The sequence below is a fragment of the Grammomys surdaster genome, unplaced genomic scaffold (assembly GCF_004785775.1).
Source record: "Grammomys surdaster isolate TR1022 unplaced genomic scaffold, NIH_TR_1.0 220, whole genome shotgun sequence".
Taxonomy (NCBI): domain Eukaryota; kingdom Metazoa; phylum Chordata; class Mammalia; order Rodentia; family Muridae; genus Grammomys; species Grammomys surdaster.
In genome coordinates, this window is record NW_021604665.1 from 12,707,863 (window position 1) to 12,735,473 (window position 27,611).

The 27,611-nt window shown below is 34.6% G+C and overlaps 1 protein-coding gene across 3 annotated transcripts in view; it reads left to right on the plus strand.

The window, feature by feature from the left end:
* The first annotated feature begins 823 nt into the window (after positions 1–823).
* LOC114625675 (contactin-6) overlaps positions 824–27,611 on the plus strand; it is a 358,006-nt gene continuing 331,218 nt past the window's right edge. For 2 of the 3 annotated variants that reach the window (XM_028773030.1, XM_028773034.1), the window contains exon 1: positions 824–1,287. The gene's annotated coding sequence lies outside the window, so the exon portion shown is untranslated. The remainder of the gene's footprint in view (positions 1,288–27,611) is intronic. The other variant, XM_028773029.1, reaches the window with a different exon arrangement.

Below are 27,611 nucleotides of genomic sequence, written 5' to 3' on the forward strand. Positions count from 1 at the left end.
GGAATAGGGGGTGGGGACATTCTCTTGGAGACAAGGGGGGGAGGTATGGGATGGGGAATGGTTGGGGAGCAGACTGGGAGAGGGATGAAGACTGGACTGTAAAAAAGGATTAAAGAATAAAAAATGTTACCTTTTGACAAAACTTCATTTGATTTGTGGTTTTAGTTTTTCTAGCATCCATATCAATTTTTTTTTAAACTTTCAGATATTAAGTGTATACTTGTCTTTGTGTCAGGACCTGAAAATGTTCTCATGCTATAGGCATGTTTGCACATCAGGACCTCTCTGTACATGCATGCTCTCTAGGTGTGTCTTACTTTTATTTTCCACACTGTTAGTCCCTTCAAGAAACCACACCAATACACAGATATGTTAAAAAGTTTAATCAGATGGCTCCATGTGAAAAAAAAAACAATAAAAAAAAGAAAGAAAAGAAAAAGCAGAGCTGTAATGCAAACACATGTAAACTCCCAGGAAACTGTAAAGAAGCTGTTTATGAGAACAACACTGTTTCTCTGGACTATTTGAGTCTACTTTATGTAATTTGCCACCTTTAAGAAGCCCACTTTTCTTTCTTTTTTTTTTTTAATTTAGAAGGGTTTTAGTGATAGCCTTTTGATTTCCTTTCCCCCTTCCCTTCACTTTAACTAGCACCAGGAGCTGCTGGCATGCTTCAGAAAGCTTACATTTGAACACTGTTTAAATCGGCAGACCCTTGACTGGCTTAATCTTTGCTTGTAAATGACAATGCAGAAGAAGAAAAAAAAAACCTACTTCCTTTCCTGTTGGATACCTAATAAGTAGTTAGTCTGACCCATTTTTCAATAAGAGCGATTTTCTGATGACCCAACAGGAGTGACTATATCTAGTCAAAGAATGGGGGGGGGGTGAATTTAATCTTTCATGCCACTGGAATGGCAGCTGCTCCCAGCTGCCTGAGTCTGTGAAGGATGAGGAAGACAGAACTGCCTTTCAGTGTGGAGAGAAATTTCCCTTTGAATATTCCAAACGGGAGCTTTGCACATGTGCCTCAAGAACTAATTGTCTAGGTTCCGTCAGGAATGCAGCAGGAGAGGAGCGTATTTCATGCTTAAGACCAGAGAGGAGCCACGCAATACTCAGTGGATAAAAGGCTTGCAGTCCCAGCTGGGAAAAAGAGTCCCATTATCTCCCAGCTGCATAGACATTCCATACGGCTTGGTTCTGCCTGGATGCACAGCATGCCTGACTGAGGGCTCCAGACAGAGTTCTGCAGAAAAATTGTAAAGATCCCGAGACATTTCCCTGGTAAGATCCGTAAGTACAGAATTGCGCTGTCTGCTGCAATGAGAATTTTGCTGGGCAAGCTGCATCTTTTCTTGCTTTCAATCTCTTTGTATTAGTAAAACAGGTAAACGCTGGGTTTGTGTGTGTGTGTGTGTGTGGTAACTGTTTCATTGATGCTGTGCTTTTATAATGCTGATGCTTAAAATATGTTTATTCCCTGTGAGAGAAAAATGTATTGAATCTGTATGGGGGAGACAAGATCAAACCAGGCAAAGTGAGACCACAGGTATATTTTTTAGTGTTTCACTAGTCTTTGCTGCAGTAAAACTAACGGGCAAGACTGGATGACAGTGCTAATTCTAGTACTTTCCGATAGCTACACACCCTTTCAGTAACGGCAGATCGGAAGATGTGTACTGCAATTTTTTTTTCCTCCAGTGGCTAAGGGGTGGGGTTTGCAGTATCTGCAGATAATTTAAAGGAACGGTTATAAAACTTTCTTGGGGGACGGCTTTCATAATGAGAGAAACACTACAGTGGAGGTCAAATGGGTGCACCAAATTTCATGTGACATTTTGGTTGCACCCAGCTCACAGATAATAGCTTGTAGGGTCGTCTTTTCTCTCCATTCACAGCAGCTAAGCCTGTTATGATAAGGATCTTTTAATACTTTATGAAAGTTTCAGAACTTGATGACTTGGGAACAAAACTTTGCAGAGTGCTGAGATTAGTCACTATATATGGCTGCAATGTTAACGTGATACGATAACATTGGAGGTTTGGGGAACATTGGAATTCATAGTTTTCTTTCTCCAAATGAAAACTACTAAAGTTTAAATAATCAGCATCTTGACTATGTCCTCTGAGAAGCATTCACAGAATGGCAAACATTATGGCAAAGTTATATTGAGGGAAAAAAAACAGAGAGAGCAGTGGCATTGTACAAAACCATCATGAAAATAAGGGGCACATAATGTTGTCCTACAGTGACAGTGTTTCTCAAAGGTATCTATAAACCAAGGAACCATATGTTGGCAGTTGAAACCCTTGTTTTGGGCAATTTTCATTTATGTTATGGATTTGTTCATCATCTTTTAATGTAATTGTTATTGAAATATGTCACCAATTTATATGCACAACAAACTACAATGAAATAAGATATTCGAGCACAGTTTTTTCTACACCCTCCCCCACATGTGAAAAATGTCTATGTACATTTCCACAAAACAAACATATGCCCACAAAAATACTGGCACTATTTGTACAGCAAACAAAAATACAGAGACATTTCATGTTTCATGTTTCACAGATTTTTTTCTTTAGCTTAATCATGGCTATGCAGTATAAGGATTTTCAATCAAGAAACTTTTATATAAGGCCTTTCTATGAGGCTATATAAATGCATAAGTTATCACCTCCTAGTAAGGAGCTCACCACTTAAATTTAAATGTGTTTCTGACTTCAACTGAGCATTTCTAGTGAACTGTCATAATTTTATTTTTAAGGGATGTGTGTAACTTTCTTTAATGAAATCAAATTCACTTGGTCACTTAGCAGATGATCACACCTTTAGTCTGAGCTTCCCCTTCCCATCCCAAAGAAACTAATGATGCTGTGAAGACAATATGAAGTACATCGACTATAGGCTTCTATTCTTTTAGTGAGAGAAAATAGTATAAAAGCCGACTGGATGGGCACCTTTTATTCTTCTTACAGGAGGAAGGGATTATGAAATATTCACTTAGGTTTTTTTTTAGCTATGTATTTATACTGACAACATGTAAAGTAGAATGTGGCAGCATAAGCTTTAGTACTTTTTATCATAACCAAATTATATATGAAAGACTTGAAGAGAGATCCCATTCCTTAAAATAACAATCCTGAGGTGTTATGTCTTAATGCAAAAGGTTCTAATAATAAAATGACATGAGGATAGAGGTATTTTATAAAGAATATTTTCCTATAATAGATCATTATTTCTAAGAATAAGGAGTACTTAATGCGATGATATCGTCAATGATTGACAGATATCCACGTGGAAGAATTATATTGCACTCTACATTTTGAAAACAAAAAGGAAGTAAAATGAAGAGTAAAGTCGCAAAATATCTGGTGTGGATTTGTTTGTAAGAGAAGTACTGGTTTCAGAAAAAATAGCTCTATAATTATGAACAAAAACTATGAAAAAATAATGATTTAGAGTCATTTTAATACACACTGAATATATTAACCAATTCTCAAAATATGCATTTTAATGCATATTTAAATATTAACAAGTTTTCAAATTACATATCATTGTCAACAGAATCTTGCTTGCTACTCCTCTAAGATGCCTGCTCTATGTGATCTCTTGGGGTGGAATTAAAAAGACATGCAAAGTGAAATGTAGAGGGAAGATGGCATTTATTAGTAAGTATAGCAGGTACTCTCAATTGGTTGATTATGGCCAGTGCCTAAGTGGATATCTGGAGAACAGAAATCTCTCATGGTGTGAGAAGGAAGCAATGGTCAGACATACGTTGTACACATTTGTGCTTTAAATGGATTTTAGTTTATATCTAAAGTTTGTAGAACTGACAACTTTCTTTGGATGGTTATTTTTGTCTAGGTGATTGACAGACCTATTTGGATTGATGCTGGTGGGAGGAAAAACTACTTTGTAAAGCCACTTGCTATACAATAGCCTTCTAAGATCAATAGCCTCTGAAACAGGCTGAGACAATGATCAATTAAGGACATTCTTGGCAGTTTAGATGTCATGTATACTTTCAGGTCCAGGTGACCCAGATCATGCGCCTCTAACAAGCAGAGCCCCGAAGTTCTAGTCCTGTTTTTATAAGCTGTAGATTAGGAAGGAGTAGTTCATCCTTAATGCTCTTAGACCTTCTAACATCTATCTAGCTTCCTAAAACTTCCTCTTCAACATCTGAGCCTCTGAGATCATGTAGAAGGTTGATGTTAAGTCCTGACTATTTCTTTGCTCAAATAGGGTATAGAAAATTTTAATGTTCGTACTTAGGCTAATTCTCAAACCTAATATGGTGAGCCACAGGAAATAGATAGGATGATCCAAAGGCGAACTGATTGTAAAAGAGATAAATTTAAAGAACACGTAAACATACTAGATTGAGACTCATAATAATAACAATATTGCATATTAAGACTGTTCTAGAAATTATGATAATAATGGAAATCATCATACACAAACATATATATGTCAATAACAAACATCGCCAAAATGACTATAATAACATATACATATTATGATATATAATATAATTATGATCAATTATGATAAATATTTTGATAAATATATATTTAATTTCAGATATATTTATTATTGACATTGTAGTAAGTATCATACTTTTATTTTGGATTCATTTCAAATTTGAAAGAGCTAACATTTTACCAACAAGCACTTACATACTAATTCACCATTATTTCTTGGGTGGGTTGAGTCTCACATTCCGAAATATATCTTTAGACACTTAGACAGTCACCACTTCATTCTACGTTGTGCGCCTGAACATCATTTTATTTTACACAGTTAAGACAAGTTATCATTTTTAAATAAAACAGTCTTAATTTCATAAATGTATACATATTTTAAGCACTACTACTAATATCACATATAAAGAGTTGTTATCCAGAAGTTTTAGTTAATGTTGAATATGACTTGTATTTCTCAGATGAATGATTGCATAATATTTAACATTCATATTTTTTCTTAAAATATTCCCATAGTTGGCCTAAGAAATGTTTTCTTATGATTATTTTACAACTTTTTGTAATCTTTTTTTGATCAAAAGTGTTATAATGATGCTTTTACATATAAATTCAAGGGAGCAATGCAGATACTCTGAAAAAAATACTGAGGTTATATTAAGTACATAATGGTCAAGTAAAAATCCCCCCTGATTTTAATATAGTTAATTAATATTAAAGTCATAAATATGTTTTCTAATATAAGCTATTAGATGTTAATTTTATAAAAATTAAGATCAATGTGTAGACGTATTCCAATCTTCAAGCTATTTAGATATTATTTCCTGTGCAAAATGAGAAATCAATATCAGAAATTTTATGATTCTAATAGGTAGCATTTAGACTCGAATGTTTTTTTAATCTTTACCATTTCAAATATAACTAAAGAAGATGTAAACTCTTTCCATTTTTGTTATATGTTTTGTGTATATTTGTACTATAAGAGGGTGTGTGTCCCAGTATCACTGAAAGAAATGACTCTGGTTCATTTGGAAAATAGTCATCTTTCCAAACTCTATTGCTGAGGTTTTGGAGGATATATGAATATGATTCTTACATTCCATCAGGTTTGCTAAATTCGTGTCTTTAGTGTGTCTATCTGATACTCCTGATCATGAATCTACTAATTGTTAAGCATTTTATCTTTTATCTTTTTCTTTCTTTTGGATCACCACTTGTGACAATGTTGTATCTTATCTGTTCATCTTTTTTATCTATAAAATTATTCAAATTTGTTTTCAACTTTGCACTATGTTTTGTTTCCCTTTGTTATCTCAAATGGTTTGCTACATTTTCTATTTCAGTGATCATCTCTGAAATGGTTTTATTCTTCTCTACATTTTGGTTTTCTTTATCACTTGACCCTTTCTTTTGCCTTTTGAATATTTGTTTTAAAATACATACAGGAAGATTATGGTTAGAGATATTAAAACTGCATCAGAGTAAATTCTTACCACTTTGCATAAACTGAAGCTACCATTATTTAGATTTATGTTTTTAAAATAGGTATTTTCAATGTTTATTTTTTCCTTTTTCTTTTGGTTTATGTCAAAATGTGTTCATGAGAGATATTTAGAAAAAAAACAAGGATTGTTTTTAGTAAAAACTCCTAGACTGTCAACAATCCTAAGAATAAACCCTAATGTTACCAGACTATCGCTAAAGTACATGTGGGATTTACATATGCTTACATACCCTACAGATATTTCACATGAACCATGTTCATACCTACTATGCATAAAGGCTATAATGATGGGAAACACAACACATACACAAGTGTAAGAGACATATGGAAGCATTCTCTCTAAAATTTTGATGTGAAATGCTCCAAGAAAAATAAATTTGTAGAAATTTTAAAATCCGTTTAAGAATTTCATAGCAATTCATGTAAATAATGTTACCTTGTGTATGAATTCATCTCTTTGAAAATAATCCAGACCTTAGGTATTTCTTGTGCAATACTTATGTATTTAGAACACTAATATAAGGTTATATCTTCAATAAAAAACTGCCAAATTTGTCATCTTCTTTTTTTTTCTGGGAAATTGTAATTCTCCCACTCGTCAGTTCAGTCAGTTACAGGTCCCTATATAGTTCCTTGGAGTCAAATCTCTCCCTCTCTCTACATTATCTCTTTCTATCTCCCAATCCAGCAAGTTGTCAAATATATTATCTCAAATAAAAGAGTAAAATCTAACAAAGACAAAATAAATAAAATCTTGACAAATTTTCTCCTCTCTCCTCTAAAAGTATGTATTTTCTTTGTTTGGAAACAATGAAAATCTACTTCAGGTTGTGTGTTTGGCATTATGCCCAAGAATATTGTCTCTGGGGTCAGAAAAATTTGTCTATTTTGGGTTGTATTTTCCAAACACTATCACTATGTTTTTCTGTCTTTTCATTGTTTCTGTAGAACAAGACATGAATAAAAATCTCCTCATTTTTTGAGTTTCCAGTAGTGACTCTAAGTTTTGAAAGTATTTTTACATGAGATTTTTCTCCAAAATTGTGACTCTTCTGATTTGTCTCAGAAGAAGCTGTTGGACCTGAATTTGAGGGTGTGTGTGTGTGTGCACCCATGTGTGATTGCAAGTGTGAATGCATGCATACAAGTGTTCAATGTTGAACGTTGCTGTCATGATGGTATATGTCTGTATGTCTCTAACTCCAGCATTTGGTCATCGGGAAAGCTAAGACAAAGCATCATTGGTTCTAGGTCAGCTTTAGCATTTTAGCACAAAATAAGAGCAGAATTCTTGAACATGTGACTTAGATTTCAATTGCCACTTGCACCTTCCTTTCTCTGTACCTATTGCAACATAGCAATGACCTCTATACACTTCAGTTTCTCCATTTATAACGGAGATAATAACAGTATCGACTTCACAGTATTGTGAAGAGAATTAAATGCCTTAATTTGTGAAAATATCTTGGAAGAAAGCCCAGCAATTAATAAGCTCTGTCTGTGTTCATTGGTTCATTATGGCTATATTATTACAACTACCATCATATTTGTTCATTAGGTTTAGAAGCAATTGAGTAAAAATAATGTAAAACAATGAACAGAATGAAAATTGTAATAATCATCTTATCAATTGTATTGAGTATCTAGTTGAAAATTAAACTTGGTGTGCAAATCACCAAACTGGAAATGAAAATAGAGTTTATGAGAACACTGTGGAAAGATTTAGAGACACTTATATGTGGATGTATACAGGCTAAAAATAGCTTCATTGTATATCCAAAGAGCAACTGGACCTGACCAAGAGAGTGTATTTAATTTTCTGACACTAAAAGCAAAGCATAAACTAGAATGAGAATATACTATAACTACTTTTACTATACAAAGAAATTTACAAAATTTTCTGCATTATACTTTTATTGCTGTTCACTTTCACTATTTTAACTTTAAAGTAACTGTGTCCTGTTGTGATTTGAATGCAAGATTCCCCTCATAGTCTTCTGTATTTGAACACTTAGTCCCTGGGTGATGGGTCTGTTTGGGAAGGTTATGGAGCATTTAGGAGGTGTTGGAAGGAGTACGTGGCTAGTTGCTGGTTTGGATGGTTTATAGCCTAGCCCCACTTCCTTCTTGCTCTCTTTTCTTCTTTTGTGCAAATGAAATGTGACCAGTAAATTTCGTGCTACTGTCAGTACACCATGCCTTTCTTGGTGTAATGGAGAATAGCTCTCTGAATCTGTTAGTTGAAAGTTCTTTCCCAAGTTGGATTTGGTCTTTATTTTATCATGGTAACAGAAAAGTGACCGATACAAGCTCACAAGGTAGTCCATGGAACTGAAAGCTATAATAACTTTGAAATTATAACAGATTTCTTAAAATAAAGCATTTCTACTCCCTAAATAGCTCATATACATATGAATGATTTTATATATATTTTAATGAAATATTTTCTTTGGTCACTATTATAAATTTAAAGAGCAAATTAGGCTTGTATTGTAGGCTATTGTTTAAGATACTGTATATTGAATATATAATTTTGATTTTTTCATGTTTTCTCTATTTTTACACAATTACACAACAGTTTTGGTTGCTAGATGTTTTAACTTTTGGGGGAGCAATGAACTGCCTCTATACAATGAAACTATGTATACATTTTTGTTGCAGTGGGAAATTTAAATATTTGTATATTTGTATGAGTGTTATATTTGTGAATCACTACTCCCATCAATCAGATTTACTAAGTGCTAAATTTCAGGATACGTGCAACATCACCTTCTCTATCGAAATATGGAAAAATATTAAAATAATCTTGGAATAATAACAGATTTCTATGGTCTTTTTATTCTTCATTATCATACACTGTGCATATATTTAATTTGCTCATACATATGTATATAATAAAAATACTATTTTAAAATATTAAGTGAATGAAGTGATAATAGAGATGCATATTTTACCAGCCCAACACATTGCGTATTGGGCAACTAAGGCCAATTTCTATAAATATACATAGAACTTGGTTGATTTGGCAATGGTATTTCTTTATTGCCCATTTTCTTACTAGCATTTACTCATGGTTTTCTATTGAAAGATTCAATTGACAGTATTCTCAGTTTAAAAATTTCTCTAAAGAATATCAATACTGTGATGGTGTATCAACAACTTCCTGTTTGCTCTGTGTGGTCCCAGGATCTTTGTCTTTTAGATAATGAACTAAATTCATTTGCATCTATTATTATTGTGAATAAAATGTGATTGAATTTTAAAAATCATTAAGAGAGTCCACTGTTCTTAAAAGACTGCTGGCTTGTAAGCCCCAGGAATTCTTTTATTTCTGACCATCCAACCCTCTCCTCTTCTGGAGGTACAGGAGCAGGCTACCAAGCCCATCCTTATGTATTTCCAAGAGACTAAAATTCAGGTCCTCATACATACACAGAAGCAAAGTATTCAATGAGCTACCTATCCAGTCTCTATTTCACCAAATTTTTTAGTTATTTCCTAACTTTTACAATTTTAAAAGTTATGATTCCCCTGGCTTATATTTATGTAGAAGAAGATGATGAATCTATTAACATAATAAAAATAATATGCTCTATTAATAATGTAAGATTAAATATAGTAGTATAACTTTCCTCTTTCCTAATTGGCTTAGATATTTTCAATCACCATCTTTAAACATTGCTAATTCTACCATTGATTTTTAAACTTCTTATAAAGTCCCGATCCACTGTTTATATGAATCATTTGCTTGGCTTGCTAAGTTTCTATCTGTCATTTCATTTCTTGATACTTTTGGCGATCTCATTCTTAAGTAGCAATGAATATTTGAAAGATTTTCTGAAGCCAGTGCTGAGATCTTTTAAAATTAGGCAAAGAAAATTTTCTTACTCACTTTCTAGAACTGTAGTAAAGCTCATTAAAGCACTGTGTTGATCAATATTCTTACCAGACTGTTTTGTATGTACTCTAGTCTACTATCTTTGGGTGTACAAATTAATGTTGCTGTTAATCACCATTTTACAGATAGATGTTAAGAAACTGTATTTTGTATTCTTTCAGACTTACCAAAAATATAATTATAAATCATTATGTATATGTCCTATTTAGTTTTTTATTAACTCCCAAGTCTGTTTTTACTCTTTCTTGGCTATGAGAAATACTTAGCTACTGTGCATTTCAGTCTTGCAATAGGAAAACACTTTGATGTATTCTTTCAGGAATATTTCTTCCAGGATTTCATTGTCTATTTTTCTGTCTTAGGTTTCCTCACAAACTTTTAATACTTTCCTTTCCCTGATGCTACATAACTCCCATGTGTATTTTAAGCCTTTAGTTTTCAAAAAGGTTCCACCTCAATTTTCCTGTGTATCTTTAAGTATTTTCCAGATATATTTTGACTACTACTGTCTCTTGTAGTCTCAGTTTAAATCTGTCTTTTGATTGTACTACTTTTAGGCTTTAGGAAGAAATTCCTCCATTCTAATTCCTCAAGAATTAAAGTGATTTTCCTCTCTCTCTCTCTCTCTCTCTCTCTCTCTCTCTCTCTCTCTCTCTCTGTTGCATGCATATGTGTGCACATGTGTGTCCATGAAGATGGTCTTAGATTTATGTGTGGAGGCCACAAGTCAGCACAGAGTGATTTCTACCATTGTCTACCTTAGTATTTGAGACAGAGCTTCTCTGTGAACCTTCAGCTCTTCAGTTTAGCTAGGTTAAATAACCCCCTGTCTCTGCCTTCTCTCATAACCATGTTTTAAAGGACACATTGCAATACTTGACTTTTTAGTGTGTGCTAGGGCTCCGACCTCAGGTGTTCATCCTTGCCAGGCAGGCACTTAACTGGATGAGCCATCTTGCCAGCATTCAATTAATTTTCTCAATATTTTTACACTTTCATATGATTATGCTCCCTGATCTATTTGGAAACAATGCCACATTTTTTGAAAACATTCTAATAAAAAATGAACAAGGATACTGTATACCATATACTATAGTCCCATTAGTTGTACAAATACCATGAGTCATTAGAAATTATAATTTAATTAAAAAAGAATAATCATCTCCTGAGTTATATATTAGAACATATTCAAGAATTTTGTTAGGTAAATTAGATGTTATTAACAGAGATATTTTGGGAAGGTCACTTCGTTAACTCTTTAAGTCTAATGCTGCTCATAAAATATGTAACCACTCTTCCTAAAACTTTGTCAGCACAGCAATTTTCATGACACAGTTTAAGCTGAGGACAAACAGGTCATTCTTGCTTTACATTCTTTTTGATGACTAACAATGAGGCAATTAGATAGAAATTTTAGTACATAGCCGAAAAACAATCTTTGTTTATACAAAAAAAAAACCCTGAAGTTCAAGACATTTATTGAAGCCATCAGTAATAATCATGTATGTAAAATGTCAATATATGAATGTGTGGTCAGAGAATTTAGGCATTTTCTATTCAAGATGTCATGTGTACATTATTTCAAAGTTGCTTTCACCTTCACATGTATCTAAGAGTACTGGATAATATATTGTTCATGTGACTTGCTACAAGTATCTTTGTAAATTTTGGGACTCTTATAGATTTATTGGAATAGCACTGTTTTTAATTTTTTAAATTTTCATTAATCATTCAATTTGTTTATATCTCAAATGATATCTCACTTCCCGGTTACCCATCCACCAACCCTCCATCCCACATCTCTCTCCTCCCTCACCTCTGCCTGTATGATTGTGCTCCCCCACCTGCCCATACTCTAACATCCCCTTAGGCTGGGGCATCATACGTCCAAGGGACCAAGGGCATCCCCTCCCATTGCTGTCCAGTAAGACCATCCTCTGTTACGTTTGTATCTGGAGTCATGGATCCTCCAGGTGCACTGCTGGGTTTGTAGTCTAGACTCTGAAATAACAGGGTGGTCAGGCCAACCTATCCAACCTATGTGTTCTTCCAATGAAATAGCCTTCTTAAAAAGAAAAAAAAAAAAACAGCAACACACAAAACACACAAAACAAGAACAAAAACAATAACAAAGCAGAGGTGCAAAACACAAGTCTATCCATTCCTTCTGTTTTCTGTGAGTTTTCTAGTCAGTACACAGTAGTAAAGGGAAGGGAAGATCAGAAATTAGATTTTCTGTAAGTCTCTTGTTGAAGAATTTTGTTGATTTACGGAAAGACGTTTTAAACCATGTGATGGTTGGATGTTTGTTGAGCAGTAGACTCTTGAATTGCAAACTGTGAATCCCTGATCCTAATAGACCTGCAAAGTATGATTTCACACTGCGTAAAGATGTAGCACAATGCTCTCTGAGCTTCAGGTTTAGAGATTTTGTAGATGTATGTACTCCTTGGGATACACACACACACACACACACACACACGCACACACACAGACACACAGAAGTCAAGACTGTGAAAGAGCAAGGAATGGTATGTGAGAAGACTGCAAGGGAAAAAAGAAGGACGAAATAGTGTAATTATATTATAATCTCAAAAACTAAAATAAATAATTTCAAAAAAAGATAGAATATGCAAAGACATATGTGCTTAAAGAAGCTGTCTTAGCACAGTATTGAGATATATGTGCTATACAGACATGCTGCCTCTTTCCTCATTGCTGTTACTTCATGCAAAACATTTCTTTGCAGTTTGTGTATGGAACACTGAGGGAAGGGCTTCTTGTTAAGTCTTAGGAAACTTATCAGCACTGAGTATATTAATGGTCTAGCCTATGTGGTTCAGCCTGTGTTGTGCAGATGCATAGAATCCTTAATCTATGACAGATCTCTCTCTCTCTCTCTCTCTCTCTCTCTCTCTCTCTCTCTCTCTCTCTCTCTCTCTCTCTTTCTCTCTCTCATGCACACACACACACCCATGCACTCATACACATTCAGAAATAAAGAGGAAAATATTAACTAGAGAATGGGAGGGGGGACATGAGAATTGAAGAAGGAAGAAAAGAGAGGAAGAAAAGAGAGGAAGAAAAGTGATGTAATTACATTTCATTAAAAACATATTATAAGAAAATAAATAAATCTATAGCTAGCCTTCTTGTCAAAAAGATCCTGGAGTTTAAAATAAAAATGGCTTTGCTGCCGGGAATTATACAGAAAAACAAATAAGAGATTTTCTGGCATGTACATTTTCACTAGCAGGAACAATTGATTTAGCAACAACATATTCTTTCACTTAATGCAGAAAGTTATTGTTTTCCAAAAAGAAATGTAAAACAGCTACAAAAGGCCAGGAAAGTTTCAGGAATCATTGGCATATCTTTGAATGCATCAAATTTATTATTATTTTATTTACAGACCTTTTAAATGTCTGGATATGATCTCCTTTTGAGAATTTCTTTTCATGTGAAAACATCTTCCTGTAAACACTGGGGTTAACATAGGTAAAAATACAACATACCAAATAACTAACAATGATGTTCAGTTGAGTAAAGCAGTCACAATAAATCAATAGTAACTCAAAAGTTTAATGTGATGACATTTTGCCCTGAAACTTGTCAGTATTATTTTAATAGTTTAATATGCAAGTAAAAATATCATGAGATATATTTTTTCTATGTTATTTGTAGAAGTTTAAGTAATATATTAACTTCTTTTATTAAAAAAATGTAGTTGATTTGTGTCTATATTCTAAATAGTTAATGGGTATGGGCCCTGATTCACTTTCTTTGTCTATTAATTGCCTAATTGATACTAGAGGCTTTTGAGTGATGTATTAATTTAATGAAGCTCGACAGAACGATTATCACTTGACAGTTGCTGAGGTAAGCATTGGTGATCGTACTTTGAGCAAGACATTTGTAAGTTATTTGTACATTAAATATGTAATATATTCGTTATGGTTTAGTATGCATGGTTACATTAAGGGACTAATCATATATTTTAAATATTCTCTGAAATGTGAGCATAAGCATTGTCTTCCTCACCTGTTATACTTACAGGAAAATTTGTAGACAGATGTCCATGTGCATACAGTATAACATGTACAACAGAGAAAAAGATAGGAGAATGCTAGGTGATTGTTAGTGTTCTTTTTATTCAAATAAAATAATTCCATGAGTAGGAAATGCTAAAATAATACAATAGAAGAAATGTTTGCAGACAATGATAATATTCCTGGTAGTGTCAAAGTAAGGTACTTAATTAGAGCTCATCCAAAGAATTCAGAATCTGTCAAACATTACAAAATTAACCATATCTCATTGAATATCAGCCAAATTTTCTTATTAGGTGGCCCTTGTCTCTTCTCGTAAGATGTTTCAAACAAGCAATTAGAACATTCTCTTGTCAAGTCAACAATTTCCAATCTCTAATCTTAAATGCCTGTATAAATGTATATATGGGTCATGAATAAAAATTAAAGATAATATATCTGACTTTCATAACTATTTTCTGCTTATAAACGTCATGTGTGTTTATTCAATTAAATTTGGAAATTAAGACAATTACAAATGAATGCTATTTTATTTTTCCTAGCATTTGACAGAATTTCCATCATATATAGTTTTTTTTTTCAAATTTTTAGTGTGTGTGTTAGTCTGTGTGTGTGTGTGTGTGTGTGTGTGTGTGTGTAGATGTATGTGTTTATAAAATAAAACATTAGGATGAATTAATGTTGTCTCACTTCTAGCTTGCTTTTATTAAATTAACATATTGTGACCTGATAATTATATCATTAGGGTTTTGTAAAGCTTCGTGTTTCATAGTTCACTGAAACCATTACCTAGCTTCATTTATTGGCTTTCTTATATTTATGAAGAGTGCTGGGAATAGTCTTGTACCTGAGTCTATACACACATAAACACACACACATTCACATGCACATACACATATGTATGTATGCATATTTCTTAATAACATAGCCCTAGGAGTAAAAGTTCAACTTCCAATGATGCTCACCTTTTTGAAGATTCTACAATGTATTACTTAAGTGTATTGTTTCTAAACACCTACAAGTAAGTATACAGTGACATTACAAAGAGTTGTTGTTTATAATCCAATCATATAATAGAAAAGTGGAATAAGTAGAGGATGAGACCTCTGAGCAAGTCTCTTTCCAGTGGGTGAAATGAGTCCATTACTAGAGATAGGGAAGGTACAATGCTATTTCTGTTTTCAACCTTAGGAGTATACATATTGTTGTTTTAGACACAAAGTTTTAATTTAAATTTTCAGATTGAGTGAACAGAGTCATATAAGCCACATTATTATAAACCACCTCTTTTATTTTCTTTCCAAAAATCAAAGATGATACATTCACTTTATAGTCAACAAAGTTAAATATTTATTATGTCACTTTTAACTACATTTTAGAATTATTTACTGACATATATATGAATTACATATATTATTCATATATTATATGAATTATATATATGAATTATATATATATATGAATTTAGAATAGCAGAAAATTAGAAGTGCATGTAGATAATACAGTGACATATACACTGAAGAAAGATGAAATATTTTTGAAATGCATGAAATTCTACTTTTCAATTCCCCCTCATACAAAATACATAGTTTTGGACCCAGTTCCTCAGAACAAGACAGAATTTCAATTTACTTTATTTAACTTGAATTTAACTTATTATATCATATTGTATTTGTATATGATACTATTTTAATTTAGAATAAAATAATGAAATCAGAATCTAACTTGGCAAACGGAGTTTTAGGAATAATTTTGTTTGATTTATATCCAAATATACTCATAGTTTTTCTGGCACATTTAGGTTTTTTTTTTTTTTAAAGAAATTAAAACAAAAAGCCACTATCAAATAAATATATTTAACATATAGTTTAGAATAATAACATTTATTGTAATGTTATACTAATATATCAGTGAGCTTTCCGCTCATGTTTTTAAAAGTTCCTGAGATAAATATCCCACAAAGTGTAGAGACACTCTTGGTTTAAGGAGTTTGATCCTTGGTTTGTTGACTTCATCATCTTTGGGCCTGCGATGAGATAGCATATCATGGCCAGAAATATATACTTGAGCAAGCTGCTCACTTTATGGTTGCTAGGAAGCAATAAGAAAAGAAAAAGTCTGGCCAGAATCCTAATATTATCTTCAAAGATTCAGCCTCATACTCTAACTTTCTTCCCTAAGAATTCACTTCCCAAAGTTTGCAATTCTCAGTGGCACCATGTAAAAGAGGTAGCCTTTAATATATGAGGTTTAAAGGGCACTTATTCTATCAACAGAAAATGTGTTTATATTTCATAAGGTTGATCAACAAGCTTCTTTGCAATCCTATCTGAGACAGCGGCCTCCAATAGACCCACATATTTTCAATTTTATTTCCATTTGAGTTTCAGCAATATTACTAAAGAGAATTTTGGAGACCTACTGTAGCAATTAAATATTTACTCCCAACTGTGATCTAGATTCCCTAAATTCTCAATGCATTAGCTCATCTATATCATTCAATACCACAGACTGAAATATCCTACTAATTCAGGATAATGAGGAGAACTGATGAATGACAACAGCATCTACCAATTTAACTTTGATAACTAACAGGATATAGCTCACTAGGCCTATGCTCATCCATTCATGCTCTCTGTTTGGCAATTGAGTCTCTGTGAAACTCTATAAGCACAGGTTAGTTGATTGTGTATGCTTTCCTGAAGTATCCTTGACCTCTGTGGCTGTTCAATCCTTTATATCCCTGGTCCAAAGAATTAATCAGCCTCTGCCTAATATTTGACTGTGGGTCTCTGCATCTCTTTTCATCACTTGCTGAGTGAAGTCTCTCAGATGACAGTTATGCTTGGTACCTGTGTGGAAGTACAGCAGAATATCATAATAGTATCAGGAATGGGCTCTTTCCATGGCATGGGACATAAGCAAAGCCAATATTTGGTTGGTGAGCCCCTCAATTTCTGCTCCAACTTAACCATTGTACAACTTGTGGGTAGGAGATACTGAGGGTCTAAAGTATTGTGGCTGGGCTGGTATCCCAATCCCTCCATTAGATGTCATTTCTGGTTATAGGACACAGTTGTATCAGTCTCCATATCCTACTTTGCTAGGAACCTTAGCTAGGGCAATCCTTTTGGATTCCTGGAAGTTACTATTGTAGTTGATTTATAGCTCATCCTAGACATGCCCCTCACTCATAGAACTTCCAGTTCTCTCTCTCTATCCATTTTCCTCCCCCATTTTTCCCTCCTGCTCCCTTTCCAACCCCTCCTTCACCGAATTCCCTTCCTTCCTCCACTCAGTGTTTATTCTATTTAACTTTCTTAGAGAGATTCCTGTATCCTACTTTGGCCCTCCTTGTTACTTAGCTTCTCTGGGTCTGAGGATTGTATCATGGTTTTCCTATATGTTATGACTAAAATCCTTTTATAAGTGAGTTCATACCATGCATGTTATTTTGGGTCTGGGTTACCTCATTTGGGATGATATTCTCAAGTTCCATCTATCTGCCTACAAAATCCATAATATCTTTGTTTTTAATAGCTGAATAGTATTGCAAGCTGTATACGCACCATATTTTCTTTATCTATTCTTCAGTTGAGGGACATCTAAGTTGCTTCCAGTTTCTGTCTATTATGAATAAAACTGCTGTGAACATAGTTGAGCAAGTGTCTTCAAGGGATGGTGAAGCATCTTTGAGGTATCTGTCCAGGAGCTGTATAGCTGGGTCTTGAGGCAGAACTATTACCATTTTTCTGAAAAATTGACAAATGGATTTCCAAAGTAGTTGTACAAGTTTGCACTCCTACCAGCAATGAAGCATTGTTCTCCTTGCTCCACATCCTCCCGAAAATATCCTGTTGCTTGTGTTTCTTATGTTTGCTAGTCTGATGGGTACAAGAAGGAATCTCCTACTCATTTTGATTTGCATTTCCTTGATGACTAAGGATATTGAACATTTCTTTAACTGTTTGTTAGCTATCAAATATTCATCTGTTGGGAAGTCTCTGTTTGGATATGACCTTATTCTATTATATTTGGGTTATTTGATTGGTTGGTGTCTAGATTCTTGAGTTCTTTATATATTTTGAATATCAGCTCTCTGTTGGATGCAGGGTTGGAGAAGATCTTTTCCCATTCCAAGGGCTGTTGTTTTGTCCTTTTGACAATGTCCTTTACATTTCAGAAGTTCTGCAGTTTTGTGCTTGAGTTTTTTCATGAAATTGTCTCCTGTGCCAATGCATTCAAATTTATTCTGCAATTACTGTTTCATCAGATTATTGTATCTGGTTTTATGTTGAGGTCATTGATCCAATGGGACTTAAGTTTTGTGCAGGGTGATAGATATGGATCTATTTGCATTCTTCTACATGCAGACATGCAATTAGACCAGCAGCGTTTGTTGATAGTGCTTTTTTGCTTCAATTATATAGTTTTAGCTTCACTGTGACAAATTAAGTGGCCATAGGTCTGTCCTTTTTTTCTCAGCTTTCAACTTGATTCCATTGATCAATCTGACTATTTTTACGCCAAAACAATGCAGGTTTGTTTCATTTTTTTTTTTGGATATTTTATTTACATTTCAGTTGACCACTCCTTTACCAACCCTTCCCTCAGAAACCAGCTATCCCACCCCCTCCTCCTTTTTGTTTTTATACCATTTAAATTACATGTAAGTATTAAGGTCCGTTCTAGCTTGAGGAACTGACAATACAATAGATGCACATATTCAAAGAACATGCAAAACAGTAAACACAAATAGTCAAAGAAAAAGCAAGGCACTAAAGAAAGTCTTGTGATCACTTCCTCAATCACTGTTTCTCAGGGCTTATCAGGATGAACAAAATATCTGAGCCAAATTCACTGTACTAGCCCAAAGTCATTTCCATGTCTGAAGTCTACTTCCTGATGAAGCCTAAAATTTAGATTCCTATCTGAAATTACTTCGTTGTTCTAGCCTTATATTTAGATTCCTACCTGAAATTACTTCATTCTAGCCTAATATCAGATTACTGCCTGAAGCTTACTTCCTTGTCCTTAGCCAACATCATATTGATTGCCAAGCAGTCCATTTCCTTGCCCTTGGCCCATGTCAGATTCTTGCCAACCAACACCAAAAGCTCTCCGCCTCTCCCCTTTTTTTGTTTCATAAACAAGACTGAGTCTGTCTTAGGTTGTTCTGACATGAATGCCTTCTTTACCCATCATAGAATATCAAAAGAAATACACCTATGTCTTAGGTTGGTTAGGCTCTATGCAGAATCTTACCTGTCCTTGGCCTGCCAGCCTGTTAATTTAATAACTCTGTCTGGAGGTCCATTTTCAGATTCAAGCCATATACTTTAGCTGCCAACATGTTGATGATAAAGACGAGCTTTCACATGATGGGCAGGAATGAAAGTATTCCCGGGACAAAAATGGCTAGCATGATCAAGCTATATATGCCATTCTTGAAGCTTGATTAAAATAGAAATACTGACCTCAGGCCCTGGGTAATTTTATCAACAGTATCTGACATATTAATGTTCAGCAGTGCAGCATGCTTTAAATTTATAAGCTCACTATACAAATTAAAACATCCAGAGAGGTGTTACAATTATGCCAAATACACTGCAAGTGTCTTTAAACTTTTTCCTAATTATAATGACTACCACTGTAAATTTTAGAACTAACATGAATCCAATGGTATTTGGCATGACACTCAAGATGGCTCCTTACTCTTAAACTCTGAATCTCCCTCCAAGATTTTGAATAGGATAAAGAGAATCAATCCGTTCTTCAAAATGCCTATCTAAATATTCTTGTATATTCAATGCATTAGTAATATATTTTGCTAAATGATTTACAAAAGTAGCTGTCTTAACTTCTTGTGTCAAAGCAATTACAGAATCAGTGCTGCTAGCAATTAATGTAATTAAAGCTGTTATACCAGCAATAATGAAGCCCACTACTCTCTTGACTCTGCTTAAAGCCTGACTCACTATGTCCAGTACTTGCCAGCATTTTTCAGAATACCATTGTTCGGTGATACTCAGTGCAATAAAAAAAAAGCTGGCTTATAAACATAGCTGACACTAACACAATTAGAAAGTGTACTATCAATGCAACTTATATAAAATACTGTAGAAGAAACAAAATAATTTTAACTTGACAATAGAAAGAGCCTTAACACATGTACTAACACCTGTTTAAAATCTAGATCCTGTCCCCACTTTATCTCTTGCTAACATAACATCATAGAGAACTGCAGCTAACTTCCAAATAAATCTCTGAACCTGTCCAGAACCAGCCTTCCAAATGAAGACTGTTATTTCCAATATTGGATTGATTTCTAGACCAGTACGTGATTGAGTCCAAATAACTGGTCACATTTAAGAAAAATACAAGAGTCATTATAACTTCTTTTTGATTCTCTGTCCCACAAAGTCTAAAAACTTGAGGCAAGGCAGCTTGTCCCATCAGGAGTGTAGGTAAGCAATGACGGGTCAGGAATATATGTCCAATACAGCTTCTCAGTCCCCATTGTTAGGGCACTAAGCAAGCTCACAGGTCAGCATCATTCTTTGTCCTGGTATCAGCATGTCTCAGCCATTGCTCTGGCAGCCACCATGCTTCTTCAGCATCCTGCAGAAAAAAACACAAACATGCCCTCTTCCCCATATTAAATAACTGATCGAGATCACACCTTATGCCAGTAAGTGGATCCTTCCCTTCCACCTATGCATAAGTATGCCTAGTTGTAGAGTGCCATAAACACTCCACAGTAAGTTCCTTGACATTCCATTTTTAAAATAAAATAAAATAAAATAAAATAAAATAAAATAAAATAAAATAAAATAAAAAGAACATGATTTAGCTGGGAGGTGGTGGCACACACCTTTAATCCCGGCACTTGGGATGCAGAGACAGGCAGATTTCTGAGTTCGAGGCCAGCCTGGTCTACAGAGGGAGTTCCAGGACAGCCAGGACTCTACAGAGAAACCCTGTCTTGAAAAAAAAAAAAAAAACCAACCTCCCCCCCCAAAAAAAAAACCCCATGATTTAAATAAATGTCTGGTATACAGGGATATACTTCCACCAAGTTCCATGGGCCCCTTCCACAGTTCCTTGTCCTTGAGGATTATATGGAATCCCAATAATACGGGCAAAGTAAAATTGCTTCCAAAAGGTCTCAAATGTTCGACTGTGGTAGTCAGTTCCATTATCTATTTTTTGTTTGTTTTTCTTTTTTTTATTATTGGATACTTTATTTATGTACATTTCAGATGTTATTCCCTTCCCCCATTCCTGCCCTCAGAAACCCCTTTTCCCATCCTCCCTCCCCCTCTTACTATGAGGGTGTGCCCCCATTCATCCACCCACTTCTACATCCCCACACTCAAATTCCCCCTCACTGGGGCATCCAGCCTTCAAGGGACCAAGGCCCTCTTCTCCCACTGATGCCTGATAAGGCCATCCTCCACTACATATAATTTGTGGGGTTTCTTGTGTGATTTAAACTTTAGTAGTGTTTCTTTTATTAACGTGAATGCCCTTGCTTTGGGGGACATAGATATTCAGAACTGTTATATTATCTTGGCTTATTTTTAAATTTTGTAAATATGAAGTCCTTCACCATTTTTTTTGGATTAATTTTAGGTGAAATCCTGTTTTATTAGATATAAGGATAGTTACTTTATCTTGCTTCCTGTGTTTGTTTGCTTAGAAACCTTTTTTTTCTTCAGCCTTTTACTCTGTGGTAATAATGTTTATTTTTGTTCCTTAGGTGTTATTCTTATATGTACCAGATTGACAGTTCCTGTTTTTACATCCATTCTGTTAGATTGTATCTGTTTAGTGAAGAATTGAGTCCATTGATATTGAGAGCTATATCATTGTTAATTCCTGGCATTTTGATTTAGTGGTAGTAATCAGTGTGTGTGTGTGTCTGTGTGTGTGTGTGTGTGTCTGTCTGTCTGTCTTTCTGTCTCTCTATATTTCCCTTCTTTTGTTTTTGCTGGTGTGAAATTATTTTCCTATGCCTTGGGTGTCATTAACCTCCCTGGATTGGATTTGTTCTTCTATATATTCTGTAGGTGTGGATTTGTGGATAGATGCTGTTTAAATTTGGTTTTGTCACAGAATAACTTGGGTTTTTCCCTCTATATTTATTGAAAGTTTTGCTGAGTTTAGTAGTCTGAGCTGGCATCTGCTGTCTCTTAGAGACTGTACAACATCTACCCAGGGTGTTCTTGCTTTTTTGTCTTATTTTGTTTAAGAGAATGTTCACCCTTTGTTTTATTTATATATTGATACATTAATATAGTCGATTTCTTTTCTTACTACAGAGTAAATTTCCACATATCTGTTTTTTATAATTATTTGGTTGATTAATTATGTACCTGTATCATGTGCCCTTCATGGCTTAAATTGAAATCAGGGCATCAAGGGGTCTTTTTGGAGGGGGTTGTTTGTTTGTTTGTTTACATGTCCAGCATGCATGTGGCAGTGGAAACCCAAGAATAGTTATGACAAAATTAGAAAGTGACTTAAAACATGATGAGAATTATTGGTGGTATTCTGTAAATCGGTTGAGTCATCTTCAATCATCAGCTTTTCAGATGAAAATGTTGTGTCTCAATACAATAGGTTGGCCATTCCTGCAAAAAAAAAACCCAAAAAACAAAACAAAACATTTTTTTCCCATGAATTCTATAGAAATTTGAAGACAACTACTACAATTGAATTACCTTAGAAGTCATCAAGCAAGCACATCAATGACTAGCCATCTACTGTTACTAGAAGATAAAGTCATCAGATAAGGAAAGAACTTGCAGATGTCCATGGAATAGTGACATGCGCACAAAGCCATTTTCACTGTGACATGTGTGAGGAATAGACTGTAGTGAGAAGGGGAATGGCAGGCGAAGGGCTGCAAAACCAGAGGTTGAGAGCATAGCCACATACACCACGTAGATTCACTGTAAACTGAACAACTAATAGACTCTGAAATGGATCTTTCACGAATTCCAAAACACCTTCGTTTTATTTCTCTCTATTCTGTTGAATAGCTGGAAGAAATAAAGATAATGCTAACTTTTCAAGTATAATTACAATGTGAAATGTTTGAAAATAAAGAATAAAAGACTCATTTAGGAAACGGTAAAGTCAATGGAAAATATTAAGAGAGCCTTCAGAAATGCTTGAAGTTTTCCTAAATTCTTCAGTTTTAAGAATAATCACAATCCCAAATGTATATCCTGAGATGATGATTTGCTGAAGGATGGACCTGATAGATTCTCAATGACATCAATAATCTAATCAGATGACCACTGACAACCCATGTATCCTTCTTTGTGAATGGCACTCCTTCTTCTAAGAACTGCTATTTCTGTCTTCCTAGTCCTTTGATTTGACATCATATCTTGTTTTAATGATGAGAATTGATAGAAATCAGTTTTATCAATTATTATCCCTGAAATCCCTGAAGAAGTCATTCACCATTTATTTTGGTCTTTTTAAATGTAGGCCTCTTTCTAAAAACAGTTATCAAGTCCTAGAGGAGATCATGCAAAATTGAATCGTGAAAAACTAATCTTACTAGTCTGTCCTGTAACATTCCAGGATCTGTTGAGATAATTTTTGAAAGGAGTTAATCAGGTTGTTATTATGTGATTCTAAAGACATCAAATGTACACATCATATTTTAATAATAATTGAATCTATGTTAATAATCAGATTTTGGAATGCTTTGTTACATAGTATGGTATAATGAAAGTCAACTGTTCAGTCATTTTAAGGGAACTAAATTGCTACAGAATGTCCAGTGTCCTTTTATCAAATTTTAGATACCTAAATTTACATATTAGTGGATAGAATTCCAGTGTCATATGAAGCAAACTGGTCTATGAAAGGTATATGTGGTTAAAATTTGACTTTTAAAACATAATAATTTACTTATTTTTTTAAAAATTCTGTTTGGTCTTTGAAAAAGAGTCTTTCTAAGTCATCCTTACATACCTGGAACTTTCTATGTAGATCAGGTTGGTCTCAAATTCACAGCAATTTGCCTGGTTCTGCCTCCTGAATGCTGGGATTAAAAGTAGTAGTCAGCTTGTCTGACTGGACTTAGAATTCTTTAAAAGATAAAGTTCTAAATCGGGTTAATAAAACAAGCAGAAAATTCTTGTGGCAACACTTTCATTTAAAGGGATATGATGTGTAAAGAGTTACTCAGACTGGGAACAAAAACCTATATGAAAGACTTATGAGATGATTTTGGCCTTTGAGGAAAAAATGAAGAGTAGATAAGGTTCACAGATACCCATACACTCAAAGTCAAGAATATAAATGAATCTATTCATTCTTGCATGTCTTTATAAATTGCTTAAGCAATTTCTTGTCAGTATACTGTGTACTTGAGTGCTAATTTATATAAAAATGAATCACCCATGATGACTGCTGTTAGAAGTTCTAATCCAGATGCTGGCCTCTGATCTTATACTACTCAGACTTTTGAAGGGCCACTGACAAGAACATCAAACAGCTAGAGATTGACATCACTAATCTGAAGAAATCCCTCATTTCACTGTCTGAAGAGACCTCCTAAAATCGTAAAGATCCTTATTAGACTTGATTTACTCTATTACAATAGAAAAGGCTGCATACAGCTCTTGACTGTGTACAGCCCTTAAAGAAGTATGTTGCCTTTACATAGACAAGACAAGGAGGGTTAAAGAGAGTATGAAATAGGTCAGTGAAGGCCCCTAGAAAAATCAGAGAGAGAAAGAGACAGATGGATGCTGGTACAAGAATTGGTTTGCAGCCTCTCCAAAGTTGTCAACCCTATTTCCTCCCGTCTTGGGACCATTATTTGGGTTCTTTTTGCTTATTTCTGCTGGGTCCTGGCCCTCAAATAGGCAAACTAACTCTGTGATACAACAGATAAATAATTTGGTAGCAAAACCTACTCAGATACATTATCATAAGTTAGCTATGGAGGACCATGAGACTCAAGATGAGGTTGTTACTTTATACAGGGTGTTTCCAAAACCCATCTCCACCCAACCTAAAAGGGGGGGACATCTTCCCCTAGACCAAGCAGAGAGGGGCCACCCAGAACCCCCTCTGACAGGTGATTTGAGTTCTTGCTTAGGCTGTGAGGCTAAGCACTGTAAGGGAATATAAATAAAAGATAAAAATATCTATCTGGGTTCCCTGAGGGACAAGCCTGACTGCATAGGGGTTGATGTCAAAAGTATCCCTTCTCCAGGAAAAAGACATCGGGATGGGTATGGCCCTCATGCCTCACTGGACAACGACAGGGGGACTGATGCCATTACAAGGTTCCCTTCAAGTACTGGAGGTCAGTCCTCTATCCCTGCCTTCGCAAGATTAGAATTGCCACAGCCCTTCTATACTTAGAGGAGGGAGGAGATGTCAGGGGCAGCCCTGCTTACACACTGAAGGCCTAAAATCAGCCATAGGCCTAAAATCAGCAATAGGCCTGTCATGCATATATACTAACACCAAGTCTTGGGTCTCAGTGGAAAAACATCAAAACAGATGGCAATAAGCTAATGTAAACAGGCAGCTTTTGTGGAAATTTACAAGCCTGAGTAGTCATAGACCTTGTAAATAGGTAGCCTTGGCAGACAATACCAACTTAGATAAGGACAAGCAAGTCATAGGCAGAATCATAGTGACTTGTCCCCTGAACCTTCACCCAACCAATACCCGGTTCTGAAAGATATCTGTATTCCCACTGAACATCCACACTCCAGTGTCATTCCCTTCCCCACACCCTGTCTTTCTGTGTTTATAACCTCTCTGTGAATGAATTACAATTTGAGAAAAAATAAATTATTAAAAAAAAAGTTTACAAAAGCATGTAGCCTATAACTTCCACTCCAAAGTAAAGACAAGGCTGAACCAGTCATGTAGGCAGGAAGAGGACAAATTCTAGCTTCCTTTATATCTTATTTTATTTTGATTTTCAACAGATTTAATTATTCTTAAAGGCATTAGAGAGGATGGTCTATACTTGTTCAAAAGGTGATCTCACTCTAAATAAAATTCAGAGATATATTCAGAAATCATGAATCATAATTAATTTGAGCACCATGTAGTTCAATGTATTTGATATAAAATGACCTTCAATAATAGTATTAGTAGATTGAAAAATTAAGTAGACCATATTTTAAGAAAAGGTCTTTCTAACATGAAAGTCAGACAGATTTAAATAATAGGTAATATTGTTTACACTTATAATTATAGAGTGCCAATTTTTCTAAAGTTTTTCTATTCATTAGAGTGCTAAATTTTAAATTAATTTAACTCTATATAGCTTGTGACATGATGGCATATTGACTTAGCAAATTGATGAACACTAATTTACAGTTGTCAGTTGGCCAATGTCAAAATTGCCACTTTTTATTTTATGTATTGCAAAAAGACACTAAGACAACCTTCTCTGCTTAAAATTAAATTGGTCTTTAAATGTGTCATTAATCATATTTTAGGCTGCAAAGATCAAAACAAAATTGGTCCAGAAGTTTAATGTTTCCAGGGTGATGAAAGTGAGCAGTTTAGGAATATTTATCCACGCTCCAGATGTATTCACTAATTTCTGAAGGTACTTGTTTTGATACCTCGTGGCTTTCATGCTAGGTGTTAATGTATGTAATTAGTATTGTTTCTGAGCACTGACCTCAAAGACGGATATCTATTAGAGCTGAGGCTGAGGCAGAAAATAATCACATGAGTTGATTGTGCAATGAATTGAGTTGCAGAGTCTGCTGAAAGAAATTAGATAAAAATTTAGGTCAAGAGACTCAAAATAGGTCACTCAAAGTTATTTAAAGGGGGTCCTCCTGCCAAGATCTGAAGAACTTAGGCATATGATATCCAATTCTAATATGTATAATTGTTAATATTAAGAATGTCTGTGTATTGTATGAAATAATACTCTGGGAATAAATATCCCTTAATATTTACATTTGTTTCTTAAATTTCTACCCAACTGATTTAAGGTGGAGAACTTCTTAGAGTAACTCTGAGCAGTTATAGAATATAAAGCTATTACCATGATAATAACAACTCTGAGTTAAATTTAACATTGTACGTATCGATTGGCACTGTTTCTATATGTTTAGTGTAAAAGGCATTTGTACTTAAGGCTGTATGAGCCTCTGCAGATTAGACTTGTCTACAAGCCTGCAGTTCTAATTATGAATTAAATAATTGATGTTAGACACTCAAGTATACTTTTTAAATGATTATTCTTTAGTCTTTTTTACACTCCAGTCATTATCACCCTCCAAGTCTGCCCTCCCACAGTTAGTGAAGGGATGGCAACCATTCCACAGTCAAAAACTATGACCCAGAGTTATTTCTATCTATAACAACTTCAGGGACAAAAATGGAGATGAGACTGAGGGAAAAGAGGTCAAGTATAATTTTACTGAGGGTTAATCTTCATTGATAATTTGAGAGGATTTAGGATCATTATGGAACTACAACATTGGGTGTGTCTATGAGTGTCTCAGAAGAAGGTTCTCCTGAACAGTCTGAACAGGGTAGACATTAGGTAAAAAGAAGTGCACAATAAAGAATACAAAGGAGAAAGCAAACCCTGTCCCAGCTTTTCTCTCTCTCTCTCTCTCTCTCTCTCTCTCTCTCTCTCTCTCTCTCT